Raw genomic sequence first — 8,538 nt, 5'->3', positions numbered from 1 at the left:
ATATATCCTACTGTTGCCATCTTCAACATCAGTTCACAGCCTGGATACACTGTTAAACTTGACTTGCAGAGTCGATGTAAACTAATTATGAGCATCACATCTTTTTTAGGATAGGCAATCTACTCTTTTAGTGTACAATGTATCCCTATAAATCTGCTAGAAAATCAAAAGTTCAACAGAAGAATTTATATATTATGAGGGGCTTTCAGTCTCAGAGAGCTAAAAAAAAATGATAAAATTCATAGTAATATCCTACTTTTTAGATTCCATCTTTGATGATATTTCCAGCATCTTGTACATGTTCTTTCCATTTTGTTCTTTTCTTGTTCTTTATTGTACTTTCATCATTTTTAATCATTTCCATCTTTGACTCTATCATAGTACCTGTGAGATTTTTACTTCTTATCACTAGTATCAGAGTTACATATTTTTTCCTTTTTCCACTCGCTCTGCTGTGCACACATAGTGATGTTTCTAAGACCAAACAATTGGTTGCCAGACATGGCCACCATGAGGTAGCTTAGAACGTTCTTTGCCTGGCTTATAAAAGTCTGACTTATAAAAGTCTGAACTTTGTATCTGGAAGATGCATAGAGGTGTCAGTGCAAAGGGCTTAAAAATGCAGGATGTAAGGATATTAAAAGTCTGAAGTTGAGGGCTGTCTCAAAAATGAGAAATCAGTTTAAATGAAACTGGTTTGCTATACAAAGTGCAAGATAAAGCTTTATTACTCATCCATATATTTTGCTAAATATGCTGGATTACAGCAATGAAGACTTGAAGACAAGGACCTTACAGACTGGTGGAGGAGACAGACAGGTAAATTACAAGTAAACTCTATAAAAGAAATACAGGGTGCTGTGTGTGCATTCATAGGGATCCCTCTCACCCAGAGGAGGTTCAGTATGGTTTAGCCAGTGAAAAAGGTAGAAAAAAATGTTGCAAAATATCTAAGGCCTTAGAAACAAGAAACAGCATGGTATGGTGGCAAACTGTAGTTTTCAAAATGGATGTAACATTATTTCCCATTCCACATGCTTTTCTTGACAATGTGACTTTGATGTTCCACCAGATTAGAGCTGGATCAATGTGATTTCTGATCTCAAAGTGATGCTATGCAACTTCCGAGGCTAAGTCATAAAAGATGATAGAGCTTGGGATGCTTTCTCTTGGAACCCAGCTGCCATGCTATGAGGAATCCTAATCAGCTACTTGAAGAAGCCATGTGTGGGTGTTGTGGGTGACAGCCCCAGGGGAAGTCCCAGTCTAGCATCAACCACCAGACATATGAGTCAATAATCCTTCAGATTGTTCCAGATGCCAGCCTATGCCTCTTCCTTCCTGAGGCCCCAGACATCAGTCAGCAGAGAAAATGTCCAGCAGTAGAGAGGGCTTCAAGCATAATTCCAACAGGACTCTTCCAGTCCTCTTTAATTTATCAGCAATCCCTTTTGAGTGTGGGTGATTTCTTTTGCGATATTAAAGAGCTACAGGAGTTCCAGACTTCAGATTTGTACATCTTGTATTGAGAGCAAGAGAGAGACAACTCTCTTATTCCCAACCATTCAAAGCATAAAGCAAAACAAAACAAAACAAAACTGTACTTCTCTCTGATTGGCCCTACTGAACCAATTACTGATGCTAGAGAAATTCCATATGTTGATTGGCTTAAATCTGATTCACTGCACAATGACTGTAGCAAGAGATAAGAGACTATGTTAACCAACTTTTGTCAAACAAGGCTCAACCCTGGAGCAAGGAAGTGAAGTTAATCCCACCAACCAAAATTCTGCTACACTGCTGGAGGGGGATATTTAAAAAACACATCTATATGTATATTTTTCAAATCACTTTCTCTAGACCATTGTTGGACCCCAGCAGTTTAAATGAGTGGGCTGCAGATAATCTGGTAGTTTCAGAGAGGTCAAAAATACTTCAAAAATTGTTTATATATATATATATATATATATTCCACAAACTTGGAACATAAAATTATTTTCACAGAAGTATAGACATATTCCTATATTTTTATTCTTAAAGGTTATCCATCTTCCAAACAGTTGTTTTCTGCTGAAAATCAGTCAATAGAGTTCCTCTGGGCTAACGTAGCTTCCCACCATTCACACTGTACTGTCTACTTGACTATGAGTTTTATGAGGCCACATCTATTATTGCTCACTTTTATATTCTGAGCCACAGCACAATGCCTGGTATATACTCAATATACTCATAAGTACTCAAATAAATATTTGTTGAATGAATGTTTCCTTAATTTGCATATTTCTCATTTCTATTATAATGTATTTAGCCACAGTTCACAAAAATGGTTTATTGGTCAAGAATAATGATGTACATATTAAATTAATGGAAATTATATAAATTTAAATAGTGAGCTGATTCCAGTGTAAAGAATGAGAAAATGAATGTGCTGGGCATATGGAACTGTGTAAAATCATGATTTGACATGAACAGATGAAATATAAAAGTGTGACTATGAAGTACAAATGTACATTATTAAGTCTATATAAAATTTGGGTTTTATTGAACTGGTGGTGCTTTTACCTCTAACTCTCAATTCATTGTTCATTATAAAACTATCATATATATATGTTCTAGGGAAGTCATTCAAAATATAGAAAGAGTGTATAACTTCTAAATCCATATAGAGAAAATTATGGTTAAAAATATCCATAATTTAATATCCAATAATACCCAATAATTCAAAAGGAAGCAATTAAGGATGAAAAAACAGAATGAAATAAAACATGGAAGAGGTGGGATAAGTAAAAGCACAAGTTGAGGTGGTTAATTTAAACCCAGTTAATTTTATATTACAGTAAATGCAAATGAACTAAGTTCACATTTAAAAGGCTGGATTGTTAGACTGGATAAAAATATAAATTATATGTTGTTTAAAAGAAACACACCTAAAACATAAGGATATAGAAAGGTTGAAATTAAAGTATACAAAAATATCTCATTCAAATTGTAAAAAAAAGAAAGCTGATGTAGCTATATTAATATTGAACAAAATAGACTTTAAGGCCAAAGAATTTCTAGAGATAAAAGAGCTATCTCATAATGTCAAAAACATCATCTCACCAGTAAGATATGTAAGTTTTTCATTTGTATGCACTTAATAACATGCCCTTAAATGCATAAAGCAAAAAATAATAGAATACAAAGAGAAACTGATAAATCCAAAATCCTAGTCAGAGATTTTGAGTCTTTCAATAATCGATAGACTATGCAGGAAAAAAAGATAAATGATTTGAACAACATACTTAAGAATTTTGACCTAAATTGATATACAGATGTTATAGTCACCTTTCAGAACTGAGATAGACTCCTCAATCAAACTTTGGTTCAGATGTTGATACTGGTGATACCACACACATATCAACAGGACATGAAAAGTTTTATTATTCAAATAATGGGCCATATACTTGGAAATTGAACAACACACTTCTAAATAACCTCCAAGTCAAAGAATAAATCACAAGGAAGTTTAGCATATATTTTAAAGGGTATAGCTCTTCTTCTGTTTTTTTCAGAAAACACAGTAGATGGGAACACTTTCCCACTAGTTTTATGAGGCCAACTTAAACATGATACCAAAACCTGAAAAAAGATGCAACAGGAAAAATCTTACAGACCAATATTCCTAATAAACATAGACAAAGACATCTTTAAACAAATTTTAGCAAATAAAATCTAGTAATATGTTAAAGGATATCATTATATTATCCTAGTAATAATGCAAAGCTCATTTAACCTTTGGGAATCAATCAGTGTAATCAATAACATTAACAGCATGAAGGAAAAGGGTCATACGATTATTTCAACAGATGTAGAAAAATGTTTTACAAAAGTCAATATTCATTTACGATAAAAAAACTTTCAGCAAACTAGGAATAAAAGGGAATTGCCCCCGTCTGACAAAGGTTATCTATGTAAACCTACAGCTAAACTTATAATAGTGAAATATCGAACTTTTACTGTAAGATTAGGAATAAAATAATGATGACCACGCTTACCATTTCTTTTAGACATTGAGCTGGCAGTCCTAGCCTGTGCAATAAAGAAAGAAAAAGAAATAAAGGGTATAATAACTGGAAAGGAAGATGTAACATTGTATTTGAAGACAAAATGATTTTTGGAAAATCCTAAGAAATCCACAAAAGAATCTATCAAAATTAGGAGAGCATGGTTACAGGATACAAGGTCAATATAGTAGATTCTCATTATTCACTGAAGTTTTATCCTATAAAGATGTTGTGAACACTGAATTAGCAAATACTAGCATTTGCTCCTAGGAAAACTGCAGGGTTACATTCTCGAGAACCTGAGTACAACACTTTTGACAGTCAATCAATAGGAACATTTTTTTAATGCGTGCTTTTGTTTAAAGACATCTTTAAAAAATATATATTGTTGATTCGATAACACTGAACTCATGGCCAACAGCATTATAACTCATGCCTGAACAAAGCTTATCTAACACAAGTATTTTTCCTGTTAGGCACATCTCAACCTTCTGTGCTTAGGAACACCAGAGAACAGTTCAGCACTACCTTAGGGGACATTTTAAACAGCAGCGTCACCAACAGAAAAGATAAAAATGCAACAAATGTGACACTAAATATACCATGAAAAGGACACTTGTTTACATTGTGACAACTAAAACAAGAAGGCAGAATGTTGCCTTCCGTAACCTCAGCTGGGAGGTGTGTGTTGGTTGAATTTTTCATCACACTGCTCATGTCTGTGAATGAACATGAAAGCACTGTGAGTATTGACTTTGGGGTAACAAATATCCTTTAGCAAATAGGTGAATTTGCAAATACAGAATCTACAAATAATGAGGATCAGCTATATATAAAAATAAATTGTATTACTATATACTAGCAAAAACAATTGGAAGTGAAACTTTAAAATACTTTAAAATATAAAAAAGTCATAAATAAATTTATTTCAGAATAAAATTTAAACTGAAACTTACACAATTTTGCTGAAAAAATGATCTAAATAAATGAAGAGATATCTCATATCCATGCATTGGAAGATTCAATATATTAAGATATCTATCTTCCGCAATTCATCTATAGAGCCACTATAATCCCAATAAAAATGCCCCAAATCATTTTCTTTGTAGAAATTGGCAAGCTGATTTTAAAATTTATATGGAAATGCAAAGACCTAGACTAGCTGAAACAATTTTGTAAAATAAAAATAAAGTTGAAAGAACTACATTACGTGATTTCAAGACTTACTACAGAGCTACAGTAATCATGACAGTACGGTATTCATGTAAAAATTTTTAAATAGAAAAGAATAGCAAGTCTAGAAGGAGACCCACACATATACAAGTCAATTGATTTTCCAATAAATTGCTAAGGCCATTCAATGGGAGAAAGGAACTTTTCTGCACCAAGTTATACAGGAACAACTGGGTTTCCATATGGAAAAGAAAATGAAGTTTGACCCCTACTTCACAGCATTCACAAAAATTAATTCAAGGAGGATAATAGTCCTGAATGTAATAGTTAAAACTATAAAGCCTCCAGAAGAAAACAGAGGAGAATATCTTTGCAAACTTTGGGCAGGCAAACCATTTTAGAAAGAACATCAAAAAGCACTTGCCATAAAAGTAGAATCAATGAATTGACTTAATCATAATTCAAAACAGAAGTATTTTATCTAGAACATATATAGAACCCATACAAATCAATAATAAAAAGACAATTCAAATTTTAAAACTGGGCAATAGACCTGAACATCTACTTCACAAAAGAAGAAATAAAAATGACTAAAAGGCACGTAAAAACATGATTAACATCATTAGACATCAGAGAAAATAAAATTAAAGCAACAATGAGATGGCTGAAAAAGCCACACTAGAATTGTTAAAAATAATAAAGGCTCACAACAACAAATGTTGGCAAATATGTGGAGCAGTTAGAACTCTCTGTACATTGCTGGAGGGAGTGTAAAATCATACAAACACTTTGAAAAAATGTATGGCAATTCCTTATAAAGTCCAACTTAAAACTATTCTATGACCCAGTAGTTCCATTGAACAAGAAGACTTGTACAAAATGTCTATTCATAATAGCCCCAAAGTTAGAAACAACCCAATAGAATGGTTAAACAAATTGTGGTATCTTCACAATATGCAATAAAAAATTATCAATTTCTGATACATGAAACAATATGAGTGATTCTCAAAAACATATGTTGGGTAAAAGAAGCCTGACACAAGAGTACCTATTGTTCCATTTACAAGAAGTTCTAGAAGAGACAAAATTAATCAATCCATGGTGAACAAAATTAGAAAAATAGTAGCTCATAGGGGAGGGCAAGGATAGACTAGAACAACTTTTCTCAAGTGATTAAAATGTTTTATATCTTAATTGGGTTGTTGATGATATTTTCAAAATTAATCAGATTTTACACTTAAGTGCATTTCACTGTATATAAATTTCACCTTTAAAAAAAGGTCTTGCATAGAAGCAACCTAAGTGTCCATCGACAGATGAATGGATAAGGAAGACGTGGCACATATATACAATGGAATATTACTCAGCCATAAAAAGAAATGAAATTGAGTTATTTGGAGTGAGTTGAATGACCCCAGAGTCTGTCATACAGAGTGAAGTAAGTCAGAAAGAGAAAAACAAATACCGTATGCTAACACATATATATGGAATCTAAAAAAAAAAAAAAAAAAAGTGGTTCTGAAGAACCTAGGGGCAGGACAGGAATAAAGATGCAGATGTAGAGAATGGACTTGAGGACACGGGGAGGGGGAAGGGTAAGCTGGGACGAAGTGAGAGAGTGGCATGGACATATATACACTACCAAATGTAAAATAGATAGCTAGTGGGAAGCAGCCACATGGCACAGGGAGATCAGCTTGGTGCTTTGTGACCACCTAGAGGGGTGGGATGGGGGGGTGAGAGGGAGACGCAAGAGGGAGGAGATATGGGGATATATGTATATGTATAGCTGATTCACTTTGTGATACAGCAGAAACTAACACACCATTGTAAAGCAATTATATTCCAATAAAGATGTTAGGAAAAAAAAAAGGTCTTGAACAATCTCTTCTCTGCACAAAAGCCACCCTCAAGTACACACACATACCTCACATTAACACATCAGATTGCAAAAATTAAAATCTAATTGTCAGGACTTCCCTGGTGGTCCAGTGGTTAAGACTTCACCTTCCAACGCAGGGGGTGCGGGTTCGATCCCTGATCGGGGAGCTAAGATCCCACATGCCTTGCAGCCAAAAAAAACCCCCCTAAAACATAAAATAGAAGCAATACTGTAACAAATTCAATAAAGAATTAAAAAAAAAAATCTAATTGTCATTGAGTATGTGGAACAACTGAACTGTATTCTCTGCTTATGGAATGTAAACTGATAATGACTTCAGAAAGCAATTTGACAATATTTAATGCAGTTGAATGTGTGCATATGACCCAGAAACTCCACTGCCAATTGTGTACCCCCAAAACTCAAGACATGTGAGCACATATATTCAAAGCAGCATTGTGTGTAATAGTTATAAACCAGAAATCACTCAATGCCCACCAACAAGAAAATGGATATATAAATCATGCATTGGTCATACAGTCAAATATGAAACAGCAGTAAAAAAGAAAGTAGAGTTACTCCCATCAGTTATGTTTCTGGGTAGAGCTACTCAGAAACAGAATAGTGAATGGAAAAAAACTACGCAAAAAATACATACTGCATGATACTATTTATGTAAAATATGAAAATATAAGTCAATTCAATGAACTCCCTATGCATGTATGCATAAATAGGAATCGTACGAAAACATGAATGAATGATAAGCATCAAATTCAGGATAGTGGTACCTCTAGGGAAAGAGGTACACAGAGGCTCCATTTCTACTTGTGATGTTTTATTTTTAAAATCTGAAGCAAATGTGGAAAAACATTAATATCTGTTATGCTTGGTGGTGGATACAGGGTATTCATTTGACATACTATTCTACCTGCCTTTCTGCATGTTGATATATTTCAAGATAAACAAAGAGAAGAAAGAAGTCAACTCTCTGATAACTCAAGCTTAGAGAGACTGGTGTAAGGAATTAATAGTTTCATTGTCTCCTGAAGAGAAACCGTAAAGCATTTCATTGCCCAAAAATATAGGAGTAGTGTATTCTTTGGAGTTGGGGTGTACTTTAGCTCATTTATTTATCCTTATCCTCTTTCCAGAAAGGATTTGAGGAAGCTTGCAACAAAAGATACATACAATGAGCCAGGAAAACATAAACCTAAGTAGAAAATCAGGATCAAAGATAACAAATATTCCACCAATACTGGTTAACCACAGTCACTGTGATCAAGTTTCAAACTTGGCTCTGAACTTCTTGGCAACAGGAACCATTCCATCTCCAGCTGACCCATAAAAGCAGGTTAGGAAAACTAACCTTTGTTCTTCAAGATTTAACTTAATACTCTCCTGAGCAGTATCTCTGTATTCTGTTTTGCATTTTTGCCT

This window comes from Eschrichtius robustus, chromosome 1 (assembly GCF_028021215.1).
Source record: "Eschrichtius robustus isolate mEscRob2 chromosome 1, mEscRob2.pri, whole genome shotgun sequence".
NCBI classification, from domain to species: Eukaryota; Metazoa; Chordata; class Mammalia; order Artiodactyla; family Eschrichtiidae; genus Eschrichtius; species Eschrichtius robustus.
Note: the sequence above shows the minus strand (reverse complement) of the source record.